At 50.3% G+C, this 26,657-nt stretch overlaps 1 protein-coding gene across 2 annotated transcripts in view; it reads left to right on the plus strand.

Moving 5' to 3' along the window:
* The first annotated feature begins 2,805 nt into the window (after positions 1-2,805).
* ARHGAP8 (Rho GTPase activating protein 8) overlaps positions 2,806-26,657 on the plus strand; it is a 109,269-nt gene continuing 85,417 nt past the window's right edge. Inside the window, exon 1 of one of the 2 annotated variants that reach the window (XM_031005500.3) lies at positions 2,806-2,869. The gene's annotated coding sequence lies outside the window, so the exon portion shown is untranslated. The remainder of the gene's footprint in view (positions 2,870-26,657) is intronic. The other variant, XM_063704923.1, reaches the window with a different exon arrangement.

The following is a 26,657-nucleotide window of genomic DNA, read 5'->3' on the forward strand; positions in this document are numbered from 1 at the left end:
TACAGAAACAATAAGGAACTTAAACGAATCAACAAGAATAAAATAATCCTATTAAAAAGTGGGCAAGGGGCCAGGCACGGTGGCTCATGCCTGTAATCGTAGCGCTTTGGGAGGCCAAGGCAGGCAGATCCCTTGAGGTCAGAAGCTTGAGACCAGCCTGGCCAACATGGTAAACCCCATCTCTACTACAAGTACAAAAATTAGCTGAGTGTGGTACCGTGTGTCTGTAATCACAGCCACTTGGGAGGCTGAGGCAGGAGAATTGCTTGAACCCAGGGGAGGAGGTTGCAGTGAGCCGAGATGGCGCCACTGCACTCCAGCCTAGGTGACAGGGCAAGACTCTGTCTCAAAAAAAACAAAGAACAAAAGACATGAACAGACACTTCTCAAAAGAAGACATACACGCATACCAGCAGCCAACAAACATGAAAAAATGCTCAATATCACTAATCATCAGAGAAATGCGAATCCAAATCATGAGGAGAAACCATTTCACATCAGTCAATGGCTATTATTATTATTTTTTTTTTCTGCCAGCATCTTGATTTTGGACAGAATGGCTGTTATTAAAAAGTCAAAAAATAGTAGATATTGGCAAGGCTGCAAAGAATGGGGAACACTTATACACTGTTGGTGGGAATGTAAATTAGTTCAGCCACTGTGGAAAGCAGCTTGGAGATTTCTCAAAGAACTTAAAATAGAACTACCCTTCAATCCAGCAATCCCGTTAGTGGGTACACACCCAAAAGAAAAGAAATCATTCTACCAAAAACCCATCTGCATTCATATGTGCATAGCAGCACTATTCACTATAGGTTAGATATGGGGTCAACTGAGGTGCCCATCAATAGTGGATTGGATAAAGAAAATGTGGTACAATTCCAACATGGAATACTATGCAGTCATGAAAAAGAATGAAATCATGTCCTTTGCAGCAACATAGATGCAGCTGGAAGCCATTATCCTAAGTGAATTCATGCAGAAACAGAAAACCAAATATGACATGTCTCACTTCTAAGGGGGAGCTAAACCTTGGGTACCCACAGATATAAAGATGGGAACAAAAGGCACTGGGGACTCCAGAAGGGTGGGGGGAGTAGGGCAAGGGCTGAAAAACTTCCTATTGGGTACTGTGCTCACTACCTGGGTAAGGAGATCAACAGAAAACCAAACCTCAGTGTCACCCAATATATCCCCTAACAAATCTGCACATGTACCCCTTGAATCTAAAATAAAAATAAAAATAATAAGTCGTTGATTGGCTACACATTGTTCTCTGTATCACAAGTTGCAGGAACATGCAGATAATGGGTGAGGCAGTGAGTCAGGAACATAATGCCTTTAAACCATGGCCCCCACGGCCGGGTGCGGTAGTTCATGCCTGTAATCCCAGCACTTTGGGAGGCCGAGGTGGGTGGATCACTTGAGGTCAGGAGTTCAAGACTAGCCTGGCAAACATGGTGAAACCCCGTCTCTACCAAAAATACAAAAAATTAGCTGGACATGGTGGCAGGCCCCTGTAATCCCAGCCACTTGTGAGGCTGAGGCAGGAGAATTGCTTGAACCCAGGAGGTGGAGGTTGCAGTGAGCTGAGATCGCGCCATTGCACTCTCAGCCTGGGTAACAGAGCAAGACTCTGTCTAAAAACAAAAACAAACAAAAAACAAACAAACAAAACCATGGCCCCCAAGCACTGCAGGGGGACCTGGACTGAAGTCCTATACTACTGTTTCTCTGGGCCTGATATATTTTGTATCTAAGCTGCTTTCCTCAGATACAAAATTTCCTCAGACACAAATCCTTCAACAAACCCTAGGGAAAATTTCCTCTCAAGTCCCTCCAAATCTCCCAGTTCTGCCACGCTTTGCACACCCCTAACGAAAGGGGCCAGGTGCAGTAGCTCACGCATGTAATCCCAACACTTTGAGAGGCTGAGGAGGGTGGATCACTTGAGCCCAGGAGTTCCAGACCAGCCTGGGCAACATGGCAAGACTCCTGTCTCTACAAAAACTACAAAAATTAGCTGGGTATGGTGGTGCACACCTGCGGTCCCAGCTACTCGGGAAGCTGAGGCTGGAGGATCGCCTGAATCCAGGAGGTAGAGGCTGCAGTGAACCAAGTTCGAGACACTGCACTCCAGCCTGAACAGAGCGAGACCCCTGTCTCAAAAAAGTAAAATTAAAAATGGGGCCCGGCGCAGTGGCTCACGCCTGTAATTTCAACACTTTGGGAGGCGGAGGCGGGAGGATCGTTTGAGGTTGGGAGTTCGAGACCAGCCTGGCCAACGTGGTGAAACCCGGTATCTACTAAAAATACAAAACTTAGCCGAGCTTGGCGGCGCACGTCTGTAATCCCATCTACTATGAAGGCTGAGGTGGGAGGATCGCTTGAACTCGGAAGACTGAAGCTGCAGTAAGCCGAGATCGCGCCACTGCACTCCAGCCTGGGCGACAGCGCGAGACTCCGTCTCAAAATAAATAAATAAATAAATACATACATAAAGTAAAATAATGAATAAATAAAATAAGAAATGGGGAAATGGATCAGCAAGAAAGTGCCCGCCCGAGGCATGGGTTCCGTGCGGGACGGGGACGTGGCCCAGCCGGGAATCGGGGCGCCCAGGGTGCGATGTGCGAGGGGCTCCTGAGCGCGTGTGCTCCGCCCGACCCCGCCCTGTCCCCCCGACACACAGGTGGACCCAGGGTCAGCTCGTGCACCTGGGAAATGGCTCCCGCCGGGTAGCAGGGGCGAAGGGGCGGAGGGGCGGAGGGGCGGAGGGGCGGGGCCTGCCCGGGAGCCACGTCCGGGGAGGGGCCAGGTGAGCGGCGGACCCGGCACGCAGGTGGGGGCCGGCGGGGTCCGTGGCCAGGTAAGGCGGGCGGCGGCGGGAGGGAGCGCGCAGGGAGGAGGCCGTGCTCGGGCGGGGGGGGGGGGGCGCCGCGGGGACTCCCAGGGCGTGTACGGGGACAAGGGACCGCTGGCCGGGTAGGGACGCCCAGGCGGGCGCGACGCCACGTGCGGCCGGGGGGAGACCCTCCGGCCGGCGCGCAGCCTCCAGGTCCCCTGTGGGTTCTAGACTCCCTCTCCCTTCACCTCCTTTCTTTTCCGCCCCCCCACCCTCCCCTCCTCTGCTTTTTCCCCTGTCCTGTTCCTTCTCACCCCGCACCGCCTTCCCCGCCCTCGCCTCTCTCCGCCTGGGTTTTGGTCTGGTCTGGCCGGACGGTGTCAGGTCAAATGTTCCTTTTTTGCTTCCGTCCTGGGGTCTCAGGTTAGGTCGGGTCAGCGCCTGGGGGAGGCACCTCCCCCGCCCCCACACACCCCAAACCTACAAGGTGGGTGAGGTCATTCCCGTTTCACAGATGAGAAAACGGAGGCCGGGGCAGGTGCTGCGCTGATTCAAACTCAGGGGTTGGGGGTCTGGCCGGTTCAACACACAGCGGTGGAACCCCCCGGGAGTTAAAAGCAGAAACTTTTTTTATTTTTTTTTTTATTTTTGACACCGAGTCTTGCTCTGTCCCCAGGCTGGATTGCACTGTTGCATCTCTGCTCACTGCAACCTCCGCCTCCTGGGTTCAAGCGATTCTCGTGCCTCAGCCTCCAGAGTAGCTGGGATTACAGGCACTGACACCATGCCCAGCTAATTTTTTGTATTTTTAGTACAGACAGGGTTTCACCATGTTGTCCAGGCTGGTCTTGACCACCTGACCTCCGGTGATCCGTCCGCCTGGGCCTCCCAAAGTGCTGGGATTACAGTCGTGAGCCACCGCGCCCGGCCTAAAAGCCCAAAGTTTAAACCAATCCGCTAGCAGCCTCGGAGGTCGTCAGGAAGGCAGGGAGGCCCTGCCTTTCACTTTCCCTCAATCCTGTGCGGGGTTGGGGGGGCTCCTGAGAATCCTTCGGGCTCTGCCACACCCTGGCTTGGAAATTTCTCCGCTGCCTTGTGAGGAGTGTGAAGGCCCCGGAGAAGGAACCGCAGAGTCCACCCGGGAAGGAGGGTGGGATTGTTTGGCGGGATGGAAACAGCACCTTGGCCACCGACTTCAGGGTTTTGTGACAGAGGCTGTGTAGATTCCAGAGAGCTCTGTGCCGTCCCTCGCTTGCCTGTGAAATGCAGTGTTGACATTTGTCCAGCTGAGAACTCAATGCTTAAGACTTAGCCGTTTCAGAAGTCGATGTCCTTTGCTTGGCCTCTCTGTTGGCAGCTTTAGGATCATGTTTGTGGACTCCTCATTTGATTCACTGACTAACCATTCCCCAAACCAACGCCAGAGTTGGGGGTAGGGCGAAGAGGGACATGGGATGTGGGCCTGAGCCCAGCTGATTCTTGTGGACAGCCAGCTGCCTGGTCCCTGCCCTCAGGGGCCCAGAGTCTGGCTTCTGTGTAGAGAGAATCCAAGGGTTTGTGGGAGCTTAGGAAGGGCTTCCTGGAGGAGGTGGCCATTGAGCTGGAAGGTGGATGGGAGGTGGACGGGGAAGAGAATGGCACCTACTGGCTAGGGATACTTCGCTTGTGAGGTACAGGTGGAAAAGTCCATGGAGTGCCTGACGGGGTGGGCCAATTTACTTGGATAACATCATCGGGTCATTGAAACTTTGTGTGTGTGTGTGTGTGTGTGTGACGCAGTTTTCGCTCTTGTCGCCCAGGCTGGAGTGCAATGGCACGATCTCAGCTCACTGCAACCTCTGCCTCCCCGGTTCAAGTGCTTCTCGTGCCTCAGCATCCAGAGTAGCTAGGATTACAGGCGCCCACCACCACACCCAGCTAATTTTTGTATTTTTAGTAGAAACGGGGTTTCACCATGTTGGGCAGGCTGGTCTCAAACTCCTGACCTCAGGCGATTTGCCTGCCTTGGCCTCCCAAAGTGCTTGGAGTGCTGGGATTACAGGCATGAGCCACCACACCCGGCCGAGTCATTGAAACTTACTTGACTTAAACATGCCTGGGACATCATGCCATCTGCCTAACAAGCCAGTTCTAGGCTGAGCTATTCATGGGCACACTGTAAACGATGGAGTTAAAGGTGGCTTCGGTTAAAGAGACGAGAGCAAGGAACTCAGGTGCTGGAGGTGCCTGACAGTATGTTTCACCACATTAAAAAAAACCCATCCCATTCCCTGATTTTACCCTCATTTCACTGATAAGGAAACTGAGGCACAGGCAGCATGAGGGTGAGAAAGAGATGGAGAAGGAGTCAGGAGACCTGGTTTTTAGGCAGGTCACTCTCCTTCTGGGGCACTCAGCCTCCTCATCTGCAAAAGGAGCTATTGGCCATCCTTCCCCACTGCGATGGTGGTCACCAAATGGCCATGAAACCCTCACTGCACACTTGGCTGCCTGACTCCTTGCTCACATCAGGAGGCAGGGACTGTTACTGCCTGGTTCACAGATGAGGAAACAGGCAAGGAAGGTTAAGGTCACATGGCTAGTGATTAGAGAGCCAGGCTTGGAAGCCAGCTCTGCTGCAGCTACAGTGTCCCCCGTGTCCCCACCTTCCTCCCACACACACTGTGCTGAGCCACCTCCCTGGGCACTGAGGTGTGCCTCCCACATGGGAACTGGTGTCTGGTGTAAGATGGAGCCATTCGGAGCCTGCCGGTGACTACCCTTCAAATCTATGTGAAATTAGCGTGGGGAGAGAAAATAAACGTTTTCCATTTCTTTCCAAATTATTTAACTTTTACCCCTTGGTCCTTTAATTAAAACTGATGCTCAAGGAAGATGCATCACGTGTGTCCAGATGCTTCCCAGGCCTCCCTGGGGTGCATTTGAGGGGAGAGCCTCTGGGCCCTGCACTGTGGGACTTAGCTGCAGGAGAGTGCGCTGCTCCGGAGTCCTGCCCCAGCTGCCTTCACAGGGCGTCTCCCTGAAGCTTCTGGCAGCCTGTTGTGTCCAGATTTCTGTGTCCCTGGAAGGCAGAGGACCTGGCTGAGTGACTCTCTCTCCAAGTTAGGTCTTTGGGCCCCCATTTTCTCACCTCTCAGATGGGTGTCATAAACCATCGGTTTGTCTTGAGGCTGGGCAAGTGGGGGGTGGGGATAATGTTAGGGCTCAGGAGACGCAGGCGCTGCAGTGGTTAACAACCAGGATGGGGCCTGCCTTCCACTCTCTTGACCTGGAGTCAGTTGCTGGCCACTCTGCTTGGTTTCCTCGTCTGCAAAATAGGGGCCATGTCATTACCGACTCATAGGACCATTGGGAGAACTAAATGAGTTAATGCATGCGAAGCGCAGGTGTTCCTGTTTATTGGTCTTGGTTCTGTCTCCTGACCTTGGGGGAAGATCTTGCTTGGGGAGAAGAATGTCGTTTGTTTAGAGCCTGCTCTTTCCACGCTGAAGGCCAAGGCCAAGCAGTTCTTTCTTCAGCGGCCTGGACTTTGCAGGGGAGGAGAGTGGAGCCGGTGACTGTCCAGAAGGAACTGGTTGGGCAGGTCTGAATTCCTGAAACTCCTGGGTAGCTCCCCGCTCCCTTCCCCTACCTGGCCGTAAAATGAAAACAAGCAAAGGAAACTCAGACGGGGCAGTGGGTTTTTCTGGGCTGCAAGTTTGTTATCACAGGAAAGGTTGACCCGTGTGGGGCTCCCTGAAGGTGCCTCTGAGGCCCCTGCAGCTGGGACTCCCACCTGACTCCCCAGAGCAGACCCCACACTGTTGTAATTCCTTGCATTTTGTATAAGAGGGTTTATTTTTTCATTTCAGTTCTTTTTATTTGTGGAGAATTTTAGACACTCAAATGATGTACAATGAGCCGCCATCTCCCAGCGTCAACCATAGCCACCCTGGAGCCAACCTGGCCTGTGCTCACCCCACACCCCGCCCCCCACCCCATACACCTACCCCCACCCTTCCTGCAACTCACCCTTCCACCCTCTCACCCCTTCTCTCCCCTCCCTACTCCCCATATCATTTTACAGTAGCTCCCAGACCTCATACTCCATAAATACTGTAAGTTGAATCCCTTTTCTAAAAAATTATTTTTTCCTCCAGCTTTATTTAGGCATAATTGGCAAACAAAACTAGTACACATTTACAGTGATCAATGTGAGGTTTTGATATATGTATGCATTGTGATGTTAAATCAAGCTTGAATCCACCCTCACTTTTTTTTTCCGCATTACTGCAGTACTATTATCATGTTTAAAATGATTAGCAATAATTTTTTATTTTTTCCTTTTATTGAGATAGGATCTTGCTCTGTTGCTCAGACTAGAGTGTGATTATAGCTCACTGCAGCCTCGAACTCCTGGGCTTAAAGGATCCTCCCACCTGAGCCTTCCCGAGTAGCTCAGACTACAGGTGCACACCACCCTGCCTGGTTAATTTTTTAATTTTTGTAGAGACGAGGTCTTGCTTTGTTGCCCAGGCTGGTCTTGAGCTCCTGGGCTCAAGCAATCCTCCCATCTTGGCCCCCCAAAGTGCTGGGATTACAGGTGTGAGCCACTGTGCCTGGTAGCAACAAGTTCTTAATATCAGCCAATGCTCAGCGTTCAAATTCCTAATTGCCTCAAATATTTAATTTTTTTTTTTTTTGAGACAGAGTTTCGCTCTTGTTGCCCAGGCTAGAGTGCAATGATGCCATCTCAGCTCACCGCAACCTCTGCATCCCGGGTTCATGCTATTCTCCTGCCTCAGCCTCCCAAGTAGCTGGAATTACAGGCATGCGCCACCACACCTGGCTAATTTTGTATTTTTAATAGAGACAAGGTTTCGCCATGTTGGCCATGCTGGTCTCAAACTCCTGACCTCAGGTGATCCGCCTGCCTTGGCGTCCCAAAGTGCTGGGATTACAGGCGTGAGCCACCGTGCCTGGCCCTTTGATCTTTCTTTTAAATTCCTTCCAAACTTTAACCCCTGCTCCTTTGGAGTGTTTTTGTTGTTTTGTTTTGTTTTTGACATGGAGTCTCACTCCGTCACCCAGGCTGGAGTGCAGTGGCATGATCTCAGCTGACTGCAACCTCCGCCTCCTGGGCTCAAATGATTCTCGTGCCTCAGCCTCTGGAGTAGCTGGGATTACAGGCACCTGTCACCATGCCTGGCTAATTTTTTTTTTTTTAGTAGAGATAGGGTTTCACCATGTTGGCCAGGCTAGTTTCGAATTCCTGACCTCAGGTGATCTGCCCACCCTAGTCTTCCCAAAGTGCAGGGATTACAGGCATGACCCACCGCCCCCAGCCTGTGCTGCTTTTTCATAGGAGCCAGTAGCCTCCACCTCAGAGGTACAGAGGGGGATCCCTGGATGGGGTCACAGAGGGAGTCGGAACAGGTGGGAGGCACAGGGCTGCCTGAACTTCTCCACGGACCCATGGCAGTTTCCTCTGGCTGCAGGGAGGGCAGGTCTCTTTGGCCTGGCTAAAGTGTAACCAGATCTTTCTGTGAAGAGGCATCTGATGCCGGGCGCGGTGGCTCACACCTGTGATCCCAACACTTTGGGAGGCCGAGGCAGGCGGATCACAAGGTCAGGAGATCGAGACCATCCTGGCCAACATGGTGAATTAGCTAGTTGTGGTGGCGTGCACCTGTAAACCCAGCTACTCGGGAGGCTGAGGCAGGAGAATCGCTTGAATCCATGTGGCGGAGGTTGCAGTGAGCCAAGATTGTGCCACTGTACTCCAGCCTGGGTGACAGAGTGAGATTCTGTCTCAAAGAAAGGAGGCATCTGAAGGCCAAGGCTGGGTGTATGGGGGCTCCGTGAATCCCCACTTTAATTTCCCAGGAGGCTGGTGAGGAGGTAGATTTGAATTGAGACTGAGTCATTGAATTGGACTTTAGCCAATGATGATAATAGAAACCATCTGTGGCTCACTTACTTTGTGCAGGGCTGTGCGTTCCGGGTAGTGGGGAGGGCGGGGAACATAGTGTGTGCAAAGGCCATGAGGTGGCAGTCGGGGGTGTATTTGAGGGGCAGCCGGGAGGCCGATGTGCCAGGGCAAAGGCAGTGGGGTGGGAGTGAATGACATGAGCTCTGGAGGGCAGCAGGTCCAAACCAAAGGCTCTTTCAGGCTCGTGCAGGGGTTTGAATGTTATTCCAAGAATGACAGGAAGCCCTTGACAGAGGGTTGTCATGGAAGGTGTTGAATAGGCAGTTTGGATATTCAAGTTTGAGTTGGGAGAGAGGTCGGTCCTGAGATCTGGGTTTAGGAGTGGAGGACACAGATTTACCATTTTTTAGGCGGGAGAAGAGAAAGCCCAGTGTGAACCCAGCAGGCCCAAGTGTGGATGGTAGGGATCATGGCAGAGGCCCCAGCTGCATCCACTTCAGGGACAGCCTGGAATGGCAGAGAAAGAGGTGAACAAGGTGGATGGTGGGGTGACCCTGGAGTGTGGGTGGAACCAGGCCAGGCTGGGCCTTGGATCCCGGGGTCTGTCCCAAGCCCTCTGCTTGTTCTTTTATTCAACAGACCTCCCAAGTCCCTGCTCGTGTCCCCATCCCCGGGTTGGCTGAGTGCAGAGACTCAGAAGTGAGTCAGACATGGCCCTGCTGTCAGGGCACACACAGTGATGGGTCAAGAAGAGCATACAGGTACATGGTGCAGACTGATGAGGGCTGTGATGGACCTGGGGGCTGCCAGAGCCCACAGGAAGCCCCTCTCCCAATCTGGGGTAGGCAGGGCACCTGGAGCATCAGGACGCTTTTGGCTGTAATTAACAGAAAACACAACTCTGAACCGGCCCAAAGTCAAGGGGGATGCATTAGCCCGTGTAGCTGCTAAAGGTCTGGGGATAGTATGGAGATCAGGTGTGGCGTGATCAGGGGTTAGCTGTTCCTTTCATTCTCTGTGGGCTGCTGGGTCTGCAGAGGGGCAGCAAGTTGGCTGCAGCCCTCCAGGTCTCATCTGCATACCCAGCTGCACGGAGAGACTCTCACAGTGGTTCTGTCTTGAGAGACAGGATCTTCTGTCTCAGAAGCACCTGGGATACTTCCTGGAGCCTCAGGGGCCTGAAGGAATCGATTCCCGTGGTCAGGGAGATTGCCTCGTGCTGATTAGCTCTGGCTTGGGTTTCTGAATTAACCTTTGAAAAGGGAGATGAAAAGGGAGATATGATTACTCTTAGCCTAACTGGGCGGGCCCTGGGAGGCGGGACAGCCTCACCTCTTGCAGCTGGAGGGTGTGCAGGTGAGAGTTGTGCACCGAATGATCACCTGGGTGCCCTTGCGCAGGGCAGCAGAGATGCTTGGTGTTCCCTAAAGGCTGTGTGAGGAGCCCTGAGTCTTGACCCACAGAAGAGGGGGTGACCCCAGCAGCCCTTTCAGGGTGCTGAAGGTTTCCTGCGGTTTGTGGGCAGGCCTCTGACAAGGTCCTGATGCAGGTCACAGTCAGCTTGTTTGGACTTTGCTGCCGCCACCTTCGGGGGTCTCATGTATCTGCTACCTGGACAAATGGCCTTGCGCATGCCGTCTTGCCAGCGTTGGGGACCCAGTGGTGATTGTGATGAAGGCTGGGTAGTGAAGGTCTGTATTAATGAATTCATGCATAGCTGAGACAAAAGAGTGGAAGTTACTTTTTATGGGATGCCACTGGGGGACCCTGGAATCCCAGCTCAGTAGCGACCCCCATTCAGCCATGAGCAAGATCTCCTGCCCCCATCATTCCTGGACTTTCCCAGGAGTCGCTGGCCAGTGTCTGCCTCACCTCAGGTATGACTGTGTGCAAGCTTCTTTGTCTCTGGGTCTTGGAAGCTTAGGCCTGGGTGGCATCAAACTCATTGCCTCCTTCTCCCAAGAGCCCTTTATCAGAACACCCAGTTCCAAAACGACAGCCTGCATTGTGCAGATACCACAGCGAGCTCTTCCTCTGTATGCCCTGCACATCGGACTTGCCACTCAAATTAAGTTTGGTGCTAATTTGCCCGAGGTAAGTAGGTGTTAATTTGTAGCTACAGCATTAAGATAATTGCTGTGAGGGTCTATTTGTGTAATGTGCAAATATATTTTTACAGCAACAAACCATTTTGCTATGAATTATAAATAGAACAGTTGGGTGATTTGAATTTTCCTTTCCATAATATCCACTCTGCCAGCATGCCTGTTCGGGTCCATGTCTAATGAGGGGCTGCAGCCGGCCCAGCCCCACAGATGCTGATGGTGCCTCTGTGTCCTTGTCCACCACCCTGGGGGGGATCTGAGAGAAAGGGCTTGTCAAGGAGGGTCGGGAGGGAGTTGAGGCATGTGTGGACTCACATGCAGGGCGAGGCAGGCTTTGGGGGATGGAGCTTCTGCTCTGAAGCCCACTGGCCAGGAGAAAGGGCCCACTTGCAATGTCTGGTTTATTTTCACTTCGTTTTGATGATTACGAAGGACCTGCATGTGCCAGGCCCTGTACTAGGCACCACGGATACTGTTTGAGCAAATCCAGGCATGGGCTTGGTCCTCGTGAAACTTTGATCTGCTAAGGGAGGCCCATGTTAACATTAGCAAAAGGATCACGGAAATAAGTGCCATCAGCCCTCTGTATTGGTGGCCTCTGTATTCGTGGGCTCTGCATCCGTGGCCTCTGTAACCATGGACTCTGTATCCGTGGGCTCCATATTATGGGTTCCTCATATGTGGATTCAACCAACCGCGGATTTAGTGTATTGGGAAAAGAAAATAAATGGTTGTGTGTACTGAATTTATACAGACTTTTCTCCTTATTCCCTAAACAACACAATGTAAGAACTATTTACAGGCATTTACATTGTGTTAAGTGTTACAGGTAATCTAGAGATGATTTAAAGCATACAGAAGGATATGCATAAGTTATATGCAAATACTACACCATATTTCAGCAGGGGCTTGAGCATCTGTGGATTTTGGTATCTGCCAGGAGTCCTGGAATGGATTCCCCAAGGGACATCTGTAAACTTGCACCTGGTTGAGAGCTATGAGTAATGGATACAGGGAGCTAAGAGTATATGGAGAGGGGCCTGCCGTGCTCCTGTTTGGAAAGAGGAGTTTGAGGCCAGGAGTTTGAGACCAGTTTGGGCAATATAGTGAGACCCAGTCTCTACAAAATACATGAAAAAGCCGGGTACAGTGGTGTGCACCTGTAGTCTCAGCTACTCGGGAGGCTGAGGTGGGAGGATCGCTTGAGCCCAGGAGTTCAAGGCTGTAGTGAGCTATGATCATACCACTGTACTCCAACCTGGGCAACAGCATGAGACTCCGTCTCTAAAACAAAAAAAATCTTCGTTAGGTCTTTGTCCCTGGTTCCTGGCAGAGCTCCTAAAACCCTTGGAAGAGCATCTTTTGTTACTCATTATGAGCTCTCTTTTTTTTGGAGACGGAGTCTCACTTTGTCACCCAGGCTGCAGTGCAGTGGCACAGTCTTGGCTCACTGCAGCCTCCACCTCCCGGGTTCAAGCGATTCTCCTGCCTCAGACTTCTGAGTAGCTGGGATTACAGGTGCCCACCACCCCTCCTGGCTAATTTCTGTATTTTTATTAGAGATGAGGTCTCACCATGTTGGCCAGGTTGGTCTCGAACTCCTGACCTCAGGTAATCCACCTGCCTCAACCTCCCAAAGTGCTGGGATTACGGGCATGAGCCACCGTGCCCAGCGATTATGAGCTCTCGTGACCGTACCTGAGTTTGTACTGTAATGAGGTGACTCAAGGAGGGGCCTAGATAGCTCCAGGATGGGGGCTGTCCCAGAGGAACCAGCCATGAGATTAAAAGTTGGGGCTATCAGTCCCTCACAACCTTTGGGGAGGGGAGAGAGACTGGAGTGTGAGCGGATCACCAATGGCCAGTGATGTATCCAATGACGCCTACATAACAAAACTTGGGTCCAGACTGTGAAACAACAAGGCTAAGAGTCTGTTTTCATGCTGGTTGGGAAGGTGGGGAGAAAAACGACTTTCCTTTTTTCAGTGCCTGCTCATTCAATGGGCTTGGTGCCCAGAGCAAACTTAGAGCAAAAGATAATTTTCAGGCTGGGTGTGGTGGCTCACACCTGTAATCCTAGCACTTTGGGAGGCCAAGGCGGGTGGATCACTTGAGGCCAGGAGTTCGAGACCAACCTGGCCAACATGGTGAAACCCCATCTCTACTAAAAATATAAAAATCAGCCAGGCGTAGTGGTGCATGCCTGTAATCACAGCTACTCGGGAGGCTGAGACACAAGAATCACTTGAACCTGGGAGGCAGAGGTTGCACCGAGATCATGCCACTGCATTCCAGCCCGGGTGACAAAGCGAGACTCTGTCTCAAAAAAAAAAGATACTTTTCAGAAGAGGGTAAAATCATGACTGTCATACAGATGTAAAAATGAACACATTAAAGATTTTATTTAGCTCATGAGAGAATCAGGCAGATGTTAGCGACTGAAAAGGGAATCGGAAGGACAGGGCATTTGTAGATCAGGGTATTGAAATGGAAGTGCAAATGGAGACAAATTCGGGGAGTTTTGGCAGGAGAAGGGGAGGAAGGGAGAGAAGGCAATTGCACTTCCACCAGACAAGGCAGAATCGGTGTGTTTATTGGTGAGAATGATTTTCTGTTTTTTTTTTTTTTGAGATGGAGTCTCAAAAAAAGTACAAACTCAGGTATGGCTGGAGTGCAGTGGCACAATCTCAGCTCACTGCAAGCTCCACCTCCTGGGTTCACGCCATTCTGCTGTCTCAGCCTCCCCAGCAGCTGGGAGTACAGGTGCCCGCCACCACGCCTGGCTAATTTTTTTTGTATTTTTAGTAGAGACGGGGTTTCACCATGTTAGCCAGGATGGTCTCGATCTCCTGACCTCATGATCCGCCCGTCTCGGCCTCCCAAAGTGCTGGGATTACAGGCGTGAGCCACCGCGTCCGGCCATGATTTTCACTGCTATAAGTTATCCACAGCTTGCAGAGTTGTAAAACAACTCCCGAAGAGTCAGAGTCGGAGAACCTGGAGGAGCGTTCTCTGGTCTTCATGATGCAAGCGTGTCCCGTTGAGGCCCACATTTGTCACTACAATTACAGGGAAGCCCCTGCAGGGACTGGTAGCAAATGCTGGAAAAATGGATTTGTGGCATGAGATCTAAATAATAGTTCAAGACAACCGATGAGGAAGAGGAGAGGGGTCCCATGGCAAAGACAGGCCTGAGAGTGACAGCCACGTCCTGGTGCCATACAGAGCAGCCCCTCGAAAGGCAGGAAAGGGTCGGCTGCGGTGGTCCGGGGTGGTGGCGTGTGCGACGGTGGTTCTTCCTGCTCATGTTCCTTCGTGTGTTTGACATTCCCTGCATGTTCTGAGTCATTCAGGTTCTCGGCTGTAGCCGAGAGACCTGGGCTGCAGACGCAGCTCTCTGCCAACTTGCTGGGTGCCTTTGGGCAAGCCCTCACCCTCTCTGGGCCTCTGTGTTCCTGCTTTACAGTGTCAGTTGACGACACAAGATGCTCGCTGGGGTGGTCCTGGCGCCACTGTCTGGAATTCTGGCAATTCACGGGAAAGAGAAACCTGAGTGTGCGGAAAAGGCCTGCGTCAGTCAGAGTTCTCCAGGCCAACAGAATCAATAGCAGTTACGTGTGCGCATTACGTGTCCCTGTGAGAGGGAGCTGAGAGTGCTGTCAACTATAGGACTGAGAGAGGGGAGACGGGCTCCCGGGGCTCACCCTGGCACACTCCCCTCCTGGCTGTTGCTACACAAGGCCCGGATTATGTGGCGCTCACATTGAGTGAGGAAACTTCAAAACAAATCATCCTATCAGTGGTTTTTGAGGTAGGGGAAGGGGTGAAAGGCTTTGTCCTTGTTTGGATGATGCAGAGGCTGGAGGAAAAAACAAAGCCTTCTTGGCTTCAGAGGTGCTGGGCTCTGGGCAGGCTCCTCAGCCCTGTGACCTGTGAGTGGCCCTGAGGCCGCAGCTGGCCCGGGGCCTGCAGTGGGGTTTGCATGTGACAGGGAAGAGGAAGAGACCCAGGGCCGTTCTGGCTGTTCCGTCTTGTGTCACTGTCTCCTGCAAGGCTTTGAAGCAAGAATGCTGTAGCTGTGTCCCTGTGCCCTGGGAGGGGTGCATACCTCAGGAGGTGCCCCTGCATTGCCAGTGAGGGGGATGTGTCCAGGTGGGACCTGGTGCCCCCAGAAGTTTGCTTCCCAGCTGTTTGCTTGGCTTGTAACAGGTTCGTCACGGAGGCTGTGTCGCTAGTGAGGGCCCGGTTTCCTGGCCAGCCCACAAGGGGGTGTAATCGGGACCCTGGGGGCCCTGGGGAGGGGTGGGACGGAGCTGGAGGGGCCTAGAGCCTGGGCTGCAGTGAGGTCCAAGTGGTGGGAGTGGGGACAGGTTGGGTCTGTCCCCGGCTGGAAGCTGCCCTCCTCCCATCATTAAGCATCGGGACCCCCTCCTGCCTGTTGTGAGGTTTGAGTGGCATGACAGGGTGGCAGGGAGTCCCCCCGGGCCAAGGACGGGAGCAGCCCTCGTCACCTCTGCATCTGGAAGCCAGGGCTTGTTGGACGGCCAAGGGACACATGACCAGCATGTGCCAAGTTCTCAGCTCGCCGGGCAGCCCTTCTTCCTGACCAGTTGCCTGCGGTTTGGCCGGAGCTGTGGGTGTAGATGATTGAGTTTCTTTTCTCACTTTCCCAGCAGGCAAGGGGCAGCTCCCCGAAGGGTGTGAACACAGGGTCCCAGCCTGGGTCTCGCTCCTATGCCCCTCTCCAGGCCCTAGCAAGCTGCTCCCCAGCTCAGGGAGGACTGGGAAGAGGCAGTGGGGCTCCGCCTGGAGAAGGTAGGCCCAGGGGCCTCGGCTGGGACACGCTGGGCCTCCCCTGCCTGGCACCCGGGGTCCTGCACCCTGCCAGGGAGGCCAACCTGATCCTGGGTCTGCATGCGAGGCCCTGCCAGCTGGCTCCACCACCTCCAGCCATCTGCCTCCTGCCCTCAGAAGCCGTGGTGTGGTCTCCGGGATCAGGTGATTGTGGAAAAACAGAGGACCAAAGCCCAGGGGAGGCTGTGGGGCAGGGCTAGCAGCAGGTCATGTACCTGGTGTGAGAGGTTGTGCGTCCTTGGAGGGTGCTCTGGAATCAGTTGTCTATACTGGAGGAGGAAGGAGTGTCCATGAGGAACTTGCTGGAGTCTGATGGCCCAGAACTGCAGGTGCGGAGGAGACAGAGTTTGTGTGGGCACATGTGCGTGTGTGCATGTCTGTGCACACATGTGTCTTTGTGCATATGTGTGTCTCTGTGTACATGTGTCTGTGTGTGCATGTCTGTGTGCGTCTATCTGTAGGCGTGTGTGTCTGCATGTGGGCGTGCGTGTCTGGGTGCATGTATGTGCATGTGTGTCTCTGTGTGTGAGACGTGGAAAGTGCGCACATGATTCCAAGACCCTTCCTGCCTGTCTTCCTGGGGACCCTCCCGGGGGCTCTCTCTGGGGGTCTTTGCCGCCCTTTCCTCCTTCCTCTCCGTGGTCCTGGGCTCTGGCAATGCTCTGGAATCCCTCAGGTGCTTGGCACCAAGTCGGTGAGTAGTGGGGCAGGGTTCTTGCTCCATCTCACAGCCCAGAGAGAGCAAAACTCCTGGCCAAGGCCACACAGCAGTCTGGCAGCAGAATGCAGCCTGAGGGAGCAGACGACAGGGGCTTTGGGGAGGCCTTGGGGTGGGGGTGGGGCTGCCGCAGGTGGAGTGAGGAGGCTGGTTGAAAATGGATATCAAGTCTGGGAAAATGGCCACTGCTTGGCTCCAAAACCAAAAAGTCTGGGCTTACCTGTGTCAAGGTAAAAGAAAATGCAGAGCCGGGAGTTACAGGAGCCATCCTCAGGCTGGTTTGCTGTGTGACCTTGAACAAGTGTCTGCCCTTGAACAAATGTCTGTAACTTCACCGGGCTTTGTTTGATTGTCTGATAAGTGGGGAAGTTGGATGTATCAAGGTAATGGAGCTGTGGAAGGGTTTCCTTCCTTCTCTGCTTCCTCCCTCCCTCCTTCCCGCTTTCCCCTGACTATAGAAACATTCCAGAAATATTGCTGAGAACACACATACACTCCTTATCTTGATTCAGAAGTTGGTATTGTTCATTTCGGATGCTCTTTCTCCCTCTCTCTCTGTCTCTCTCTTTTAGCTGAACTATTGGAGAGTAAGCTGCAGACCCCCAGCAGTCCCTGCTGAACATGTTAGCTGCCCCTCCTGAACAGAAAGATATTCTCCCGTATAGCCTGATACCATTATCACACTAAGAAAATTACCAGCAATTCCTTAATGTGATCGACTATGCAGGCCACATTCAAATCCCGCAGTTGTCCCCGGAATGGTTGCAGCACTCTTTTATAAGTCAGAACCCACCGAGGCTCCCACGCTGCCTTTAACTGTTGTCTCTTTAGCTTCTTTCCTTTGGAAAACAACCCCCTACCGCCTCCCTTCTTTTAAAAACTGACATCCCAGCCTGGCCAACATGGTGAAACCCTGTCTTTACTAAAAATACAAAAATTAGCCGGGTGTGGAGGTGCGTGCCTGTAATCACAGCTACTCGGGAGGCTGAGGCAGGAGAATCACTTGAACCCAGGAGATGGAGGTTGCAATGAGCCGAGACCAAGCCACTGCACTCCACTGGGGTGACAGAGTGAGACCCCATCTCAAAAAAAAAAAAAATTAAAAAATGACATCAACATTTAAAGCAACCAGGCCAATTGTCCTGTAGAATGTCTCTCCTAGATTTGTCAGATTTCCTCCCCGCATGATGTCTTTTTTTTTTTTGTGAGACAGAGTCTTGCTCTGTTGCCCAGGCTAGAGTGCCGTGGCACAGTCTTGGCTCACTGCAACCTCCACCTCCCGAGTTCAAGCAATTCTGCCTCAGCCTCCTGAGTAACTGGTATTACAGGCGCCTGCCACCACGCCCGGCTAATTTTTGTATTTTTAGTAGAGACAGGGTTTCACCATGTTGGTCAGGCTGGTCTCGAACTCCTGACCTCGTGATCCACCCGCCTCAGCCTCCCAAAGTGCTGGGATTGCAGGCGTGAGCCACCGCATGCGGCCTTATTTCTTTTTTTGTTGTTTTTGAGACAGCGTCTCACTCTTTCACCCAGGCTGGAGGGCAGTGGCACAATCAGCCTCAGCTGCAGCCTCAACCTCCTGGGCTCAAGTGATCCTCGCACCTCAGCCTCCTGAGTAGCTGACACTACAGGTACACACCACCACACCTGGCTAATTTTTTTTTTTTTTTTTTTTATCTTGCAGAGACAGGGGTCTTGCTTCATTACCCAGGCTGGTCTCTAACTCCTGGGGTCAAGCACTTCTCCCACCTCAGCCTCCCAAAGCACTGGGATTACAGGCATGAGCGACCACACCTGGCCTTGATGTCTTTTCTCTTGTTCTTGGACCTAGGGGTATTTCCTGTAAACTGAACATTAGCACCGAAGGCTTAATTAGATTCAGATGAAGCCTTTTGGGCAAGAGTTTCTCACAGCTGTGTGTCATTCCTGTTGCAGGAAGGTATGACATCAGGTCGCCCTTCTGTCATGACACTAGATGAGCTTCTTGGCTGAGGTGGTGGCTGCCAAAGTCCCTGTCGTGGAGGTGTGTTTTTCTCTTTTTTTTTTGAGACAGAGTCTCTGTTGCCCAGGCTGGAGTGCAATGGCGCGATCTCGGCTCACCACAGTCCTCTTCTCCTGGGTCCAAGTGATTTTCCTGCCTCAGCCTCCCAAGTAGCTGGGATTACACGTGTGCACCACCATGCCTGGCTAATTTTTGTATTTTTAGTAGAGATGGGGTTTCACCATGTTGGCCAGGCTGGTCTTGAACTCCTGACCTCAGGTGATCCGCCTGCCTCGGCCTCCCAAAGTGCTGGGATTACAGGCATGAGCCACCGTGCCTGGCCTAAGCCACTGCTCTGGGCTGTGTTTTTCCCTTTGAGCAGCCCTGGGCTTTGGTGAGCATCCTGTTCTCCATCATCTTTCACCTGAGGCTCCATCATCCACCCACAATCTTGCCCTGAAACACTTCTCGAAAATCAGCTGAACATATATGTGGTCTATTCGAGACTTTCTGTTCCGTTCCACTGACCTGTATGTCTCTCTATGCCAACCCCACACTGTCCTGATTAGTGTAGCTTTATAATAGGTCTTGAGATCAGAAATTCTTCCAACTTTCTTCTTTTTTGTAATTGTTTTTGCCATTCTGGGCCCTTTTTAGTTTCAAATACATTTTGGAATCAGTTTATTAATTTCTGTGAAAAAGCCTGCTTGGATTTTGATTGGGATTGTGTTTGAATCTAGAGATTGATTTGAGAAGAGTTGATATTGTAACAGTATTGTGTCTTTTAATCCAGGAGTGTGATATATTTCTGTGTATACTTAGATCCCTTTACTTTTTTTCAACAATGTTTTGTAGTTTTCTGTGTAAAGGTTAGGCACTTCTTTTGTTCTCTCTCTCAGTATTTTGTAATTATTGATGCTATTGTAATTGTCTGATGGATTCTTCCTGCCTGCTATACAGAAAAACCAATTCATTGAGGTCGCAGGATTGCGGTAAAGAAACAGTTTCATTGATTCAAGGCCAGCCCACACAGGAGAACTGGAGTTATGACTCAAATCCGTCTCCTTGAAAATTCAGAGGCTAGGGTTTTTCAAGGATATTTTGGCAGGCAGAGGGCTAGGGAATGGGTGCTGTTGATTGGTTCAGGATGCAGTCACAGGACTGTAGAAAATGGTTGGCGTGGTGGCTCACGCCTGTAATGCCAGCACTTTGGGAGGCTGAGGTGGGTGGATCACAAGGTCAGGAGTTTGAGACCATCCTGGCCAACATGGTGAAACCCCATCTCTACTAAAAACACAAAAATTAGCCAGGCATGGTGGTGTGTACCTGTAATCCCAGCTACTCTGGAGACTGAGGCAGGAGAATTGCTTGAACCCAGGAGGCAGAGGTTACCGTGAGCCGAGATCATGCCACTGCACTCCAGCCTGGGCAACAGAGCAAGACTCCATCTCAAAAAACAAACAAACAAAAAAAACAAAAAGAAAATTCTCCTTGTCTGCCGAGTCCACTTCTGGGTGGGGGCTACAGGACCAGAGTCAGGAGTCTTGGGTGCAGGTGGAGTCATCTGCCAGGAATGCAAAGTCTGAAAAGGCCAATCTTAGATTCTTTTTTTTTTTTTTTCTTTTTGAGACAGTGTCTCTCTGTATCACCCAGGCTGGAGTGCAGTGATGCCATCTCAGCTTATTGCAACTTCTACCTTCTGGGTTGAAGCAATCCTCCTGCCTCAGCCTCCTGAGTAGCTGGAATTACAGGTGTCTGCCACCATGTCTGGCTAATTTTTGTATTTTTAGTAGAGACCAGGTTTTACCATGATGCCCAGGCTGGTCTCAAGCTTCTGACCTCAGGTGATCGACCCACTTTGGCCTCCCAAAGTGCTGGGATTACAGGCATGTGCCACTATGCCCAGCCTAATCTTGGGTTCTACAGTAGTGATGTTATCTATGGGAGTAATTGGGGAAGATATAAATCTTGTGACCTCTAGGACAATGGCTGGTGACTACACCTAGGTCTTTGCAGAATTCAGACCCCTCTCATTAATCCTCACCTTGTAGCCTTTTATTCGTTTTACAAAGATGGTTTAGTTTTGGGAAGGGCTATTATCATTTAAACTATAAACTAAACTTCCCCAGAGTCAGCTTGGCCCATGCCCAGGAATGGCCAAAGGCAGTTTGGAAGTTAAAGGCAAGATGGAGTTGGTCAGATCAAATCTCTTTCACTGTCATAATTTTTTCACTGTTATAAATTTGGCAAAGGTGGTTTCACTGTTGTTGATGGATTTTTAAGTTTTAATTTTCAGTTTGTTCTTTGCTGGCATATAGAAATAGAATTGATTTTTGTATATTAAGTTTTTTCCAAAACTTTGCTAATTTTGTTTATTGGTTCTGGTAGTTCCTTTGTAGATTCCTTAGGATTTTTACTTAGATGATCATGTAGTTTGCAAGTAAATTTTTTTTTTTTTTTTTTTTTGAGTTGGATTCTTGCTCTGTCGCCCAGGCTGGAGTGCAATGCCATGATCTCGGCTCACTGCAACCTCTGGCTCCCTGGTTCAAGCAATTCTCCTGCCTCAGCCTCCCAAGTAGCTGGGACTACAGGCGCTTGCCACCACACCCAGCTAATTTTTGTAATTTTAGTAGAGATGGGGTTTCACCATGTTGGCCAGGCTGGTCTCGAACTCCTGACCTCAGATGATCCACCCACCTCGGCCTCCCAAAATGCTGGGATTACAGGCATGAGCCACCCCGCCTGGCTTTTTTTTTATTTTTTATTTTTTTTTGAGACAAAGTCTTGCTCTTGTCCCCCAGGCTGCAGTGCAGTGGCGCAATCTCAGCTCACTGCAACCTCTGCCTTCCGGGTTCAAGCGATTCTCCTGCCTCAGACTCCCGAGTAGCTGGGATTACAGGCACCCGCCACCACGCCTGGCTAATTTTTGTGTTTTTAGTAGAGATGGGGTTTCACCATGTTGGCCAGGCTGGTCTCGAACTCCTGACCTCAGGTGATCCACCCGCCTCGGCCTCCCAAAGTGCTGGGATTACAGGCATGAGCCACCGCGCCCGGCCTGCAAGTAAATTTTTTTTGCTCTTTCCAATCTTTATGCCTTTTTCTTCCTTGTCTTATTACAGTGGGTGGGACATCCAGTCTACTGTCGAATAGAGGTGCTGAGAAGGGCTATCACTGTTCATTGTTCTGAGCGCTTTCAGTCTTTCAGTCTTTCACTGTTCTGTATGATGTTAGCTGTAGATTTTTTGTAGTTGCTCTCTACCTGGTTTAAGTAGTTTTCTTCTGTTCTTATTTTGCTAGTTTTTATTATGAATGAGTCTTGAATGTTGTGAAATCCTTTTTTCCTCTTCTGCATCTGTTTTTTTCCTCATTTTTTTCCTTTTCTGTTTTACTATGTTTTTATGTTTCTGTTTTACTACTGTTTTGCCTTTTTTTTTTTTTTTTTTTTTTTTCGAGACAGAGTCTCTGTTGCCCAGGCTGGAGTGCAGTGGCATGATCTCAGCTCACTGCAAACTACACTGATTGACCTTTTTTTTTTGTATTTTCTTTTTTCTTTTTTTTTTTTAAAGTAGAGACAGGGTTTTGCTATGTTGACCAGGTTGGTCTCGGACTCCTGACCTCAAGTGATCCACCCGCCTTGGCCTCCCAAAGCGCTGAGATTACAGGCATGAGCCACCATGCTGGCTGATTTTTGAATATTAAAACAACTCTGCAAAGCTGAAACAAACCCTTGTTGGTCATGATAGGTTGTACTTTTTATATATTGCTGGGTTTGATTTGTTAATATTTTGTTAAGATTGTTTATGTCTCTGTTCCTAAGGCAGATGAAGCTTTCTTTTCTTGTATTGTCTTTGGTTTTGGCATAAGGGTAATGCTGGCCCCATAAAAATAAGTTAGGAAGTATTTCCTTATCTTCTATTTTCTGGCAGAGTTAGTGGAGAATTGGTATTATTCCTAATGTAAATGTGGTGGAATTCACATGTAGCACCAGAGTTTTCTTTGAATTTATTTTCTCTCTCTCTCTCTCTTTTTTTTTTTTTTTTTTTTTTTTGGGGGACATGGTCTCTTCCCATCTCCCAGGTCTCCCGTGATTGTGCAGTGGTGCAATCATGTCTCATTGCAGCCCTGACCTCCTGGGTTCAAGCGGTCCTCCTACTTCAGCCTCCCAAGTAGCTGGAACTACACGTGTGCACTACCATGCCCAGCTAATCTTTATTTTTTGTAGATATGAGGTCTCATATGTTGCCCAGGCTGGTCTTAAACCTCTGGGCTTAAATGACCCTCCTGCCTTGGCCTCCCAAAGTGCTGGGATTATAGGTGCGAGCTACCAAGCCTGGCCAGGAAGCTTTTCTTAACAAATATGACTTACGTACTAGATAGTGGGCTATTCAGGTTATCAGTTTCTTCTTGAATGAGCTTTGGTAGCTTCTGTCTTTCAGGAAATGTGTCAAATTTATCTAGATTGTTGAATGTATTGTCATAAGGGCATTTGTAATATTCTCTCATTATCCTTTTAATGTCTGTAGTATCTGTAGTGATGTCTCCTGTCTCAAGATGTAGATTTAGCTTCACCTTTGTATTTTAAGACATTTACTTTGTAAACTTTACTGTGTTCTGATTGGTGAATTGAAACATACATGCATTTATATAGTAATAACACCTTTCCCAAAAGACCCTAAATAGCTTGGTTTTTACTAATTACACTGTATGTCAGCAGAATATTAACATACTTCACAGGACAGATGTTTTATGACACAAGGATGGTATGGGATTTGTAAAACTACGTGAAATGTAGAATTTTTTTTTTCTCTCTTTTTTCTTGAGACAGGGTTTCATTCCTGTTGCCCAGGCTGGGATGCAATGACATGATCTTGGCTCACTGCATCCTCCGCCTCCCATACTCAAGTGATTCTCCTGCCTCAATCTCCCGAGTAGCTAGGACTAAAGGTGCACACCACAACATGTAGCTAATTTTTGTATTTTTAGTAGAGATGGGGTTTTGCCATGTTGCCCAGGTTGGTCTTGAACTCCTGGCCTCAAGTGATCCACCTGCCTTGGCCCCCCAAAGTGCTGGGATTGCAGGCATGACCCACCACACCCAGCAAAATGTAGAATTATTAACATGCCCTTTATACTATAATGATGATGGTTGTGAACATTTATTGCATACCAATCACATACCAGGTACCATGCTGGGCAATTGACTGCATTATCTCGCTAAATCCTTATATTCTCTCTATGAGGAAGGTGCTGTTGTTGTCTATATTTTATAAGCTAAGAAATGGAGACACGGGTTGAGACAGGTGCCAAAGGCTCTCCAGGTAGTCTGGCTGCAGGATGCACACATATTCTGCTCTAGGGTCTTAAATTTATGCCTTTCTAACTCCAAGTCTTATGCCTTTCCTTCCACACCAGGCTGGTTTTCAACAGTCACGGGGTTAAAGTTAAGGATGAACTGTTGATAGAGATGGATTTTAGTCTTGGTGAAAGGAAGAACGTTTTAGCAGTCATTTCCGAGCCAAGATGAAGTGAACTTCCTGAGAAGGTAGTGAGTGTCCCATCACTGCCGATGTCTGTGCCAAGGCTGACACAGCTGCAGTGATAGGACATTGTAGTTTGAATATAAGTTATCCAATCAACAACATCAACAAAAAAAGGCCTTTATAATTAGTGTCTTCATGGTAGCAGAGACTGTATGACATTTGACTATTTTCTTGTTTATTGGTATTTCTTTGGGAGATTTTTTATTTTATTTTATTTTTTGAGATGGAGTTTCGCTCTTGTTGCCCAGGCTGGAGTGCAATGGCACAGTCTTGGCTAACTGCAACCTCTGCCTCCCGGGTTCAAGTGATTCTCCTGCCTCAGCCTCCTAAGTAGCTGGGATTACAGGCACCCGCCACCACGCCTGGCTAATTTTTGTGTTTTTAGTAGAGACGGATTTTACCATGATGGCCATGCTGGTCTCGAACTCCTGACCTCAGGTGCTCCACCCACCTCGGCCTCCCAAAGTGTTGGAATTACAGGCGTGAGCCACCGTGCCCAGCCTTTTTTTTGAGGGGTGGGGGCGGGGGGCAGATGGAGTCTCACTCTATCACCCGGGCTGGAGTGCAGTGGAGCAGTTGTGGCTCACTGCAACCTCTGCTTCCTGGGTTCAAGCGATTCTCCTACCTCAGCCTCCCGAGTAGCTGGGACAACAGGCGCTCACCACCACGCCTGGCTAATTTTTTGTATTTTTAGTAGAGACAGAGTTTTGCCATTTTGGCCAGGCTGGTCTCGAACTCCTGACTTCAGTTGATCCACCTGCCTCGGCTTCCCAAAGTGCTGGGGTTATAGGCACGAGCCATGGTGTGCAGCCTTGGGGAATATTTTTTAATAGAAATTCCAAGAGGCAAAGGTTTCCTGCGCAGCACAACATATAAACTGAAAGGAGAATGAGCACTCTGAATTTTTCGTACTCAGCACCAGCGTTTTATGTACCATATGAGCTGGCCTGGGCCTATGGGTCAGCAGAGATGGCGAGAGTCCGGCTGCCTGGATATCAGCCTCTGGTGGACTTGGCTGCTTCTCCCCTCATGGCCTCCTGGGTGGTAGCTTGGCCACCTGCAGGCAGCCTTTCCCTGACCTGTGGACAACTCCAGCAGGGCTGTCATAACCCTGAGGGGACATAATTCTTTCTTTTTTTTTCTGAGACAGAGTTTCGCTCTTGTTGCCCAGGCTGGAGTGCAATGGCACAGTCTTGGCTCACTGCAACCTCTGCCTCCCGGGTTCAAGGGATTCTCCTGCCTCAGCCTCCCAAGTAGCTGAGATTACAGGCATGTGCCACCACGCCCGGCTAATTTTTTTGTATTATTAGTAGAGATGGGGTTTCATCATGTTGGCTGGGCTGGTCTCGAACTCCTGACCTCAGGTGATCCGCCCACCTCGGCCTCCCAAAGTGCTGAGATTATAGGTGTGAGCCACCGCACCTGGCCCATGACTCTTTAAGGGACATTTTTAGTACCTGAATTCTATTTTTTAGCACAAATCGTATCTCATTTTTAATCAGTTTATCTATATTATGTAGCTACTTAGCATTCTGGAAAAATTAGCTTCCTTGGTAATAGAAGGACTCCTTCAGTCACCTAGATTGGCCCACATTTCCAAATTTGCTTGATGTTTCAACTCGAGCTTTGCCTCATTCAGAAACCAGTAGCCTTCCTGATCCTGGTCACTCGTGGAGTGAGTCCTCCGCTCCCAGGTGAGTAAGTCAGAAGCGAGTGAGTCACCTCCAGATTTCAGGTCCCAGCCGCCAAGCTGTAGTCTGAAACTTCACGGCACTTCCCATCCCCTGAAGATGTCCCAAGTACAAGCTGCTTCCAGAGGCTTCTGTAACCCTCATTAATATGTAGGCATCCGGCCAGGCGCAGTGGCTCACACCTGTAATCTCAGCACTTTTGGAGGCCGAGGCGGGTGGATCACCTGAGTTCAGGAGTTTGAGACCTACCTGACCAAAATGGTGAAACCCAGTCTCTACTAAAAATACAAAAAATTAGCCAGGCATGGTGGCGGTTACCTGTAATCCCAGCTACTCAGGAGGCCGAAGCAAGAGAATCCCTTGAACCCGGGAGGCGGACATTGCAGTGAGCCAAGGTCACGCCATTGCACTCCAGCCTGGACAATAAGAGTGAAACTCCGTCTCAAAAAAAAAAAAGAAAAAGAAAAAAGTAGGCGTCCTTGTACTTGTTAAAATTATTCCTGTGTCTCCACTGTGGTGAGGCCTGTGGTAAGCAACATCTCCTGAAGTGCCACCTGCCTTGTTTGAGAGTCATAAAACGTTGTCTTCTTAATAGGCTCCTGGAGTTCAGATTTTTCATTAATGTAAATGGGCCCTCCCTGTGTTGCCCTTTATTCTGAGTTACTGAGGCTTCACTTGCCGGTTCCCAGCACTGGGCACTCCGGGAGGACTTGGTAATTAACTGAAAGGCTTGCTTCAGCGGGTGGCGTCAGAGCAGAATTAATGGCGCTGCGCACTGTAGGTGGCCTGGTGGCGGGGGTAGGGGTGCATGGGAAGAGGTGTTTGCTGTTGCTTGTAACTCACCCCTCCTTCCACTGGGAGCCTCTCCCTGTATCCCCCCTGCCTCAAGGCCCACTGTGCCCTGCCTGCTCTGTCCATCACCCTCGCTGTCTATGCAGCTGGGGACATGTCCCATGCACCGGCTCCTCCTGCAATGCTGCTCCTGCTGTTTCTGGGACCGGCTTTTTGCCCT

The sequence above is a fragment of the Gorilla gorilla genome, chromosome 23 (genome assembly GCF_029281585.2).
Source record: "Gorilla gorilla gorilla isolate KB3781 chromosome 23, NHGRI_mGorGor1-v2.1_pri, whole genome shotgun sequence".
Classification (NCBI taxonomy): domain Eukaryota; kingdom Metazoa; phylum Chordata; class Mammalia; order Primates; family Hominidae; genus Gorilla; species Gorilla gorilla.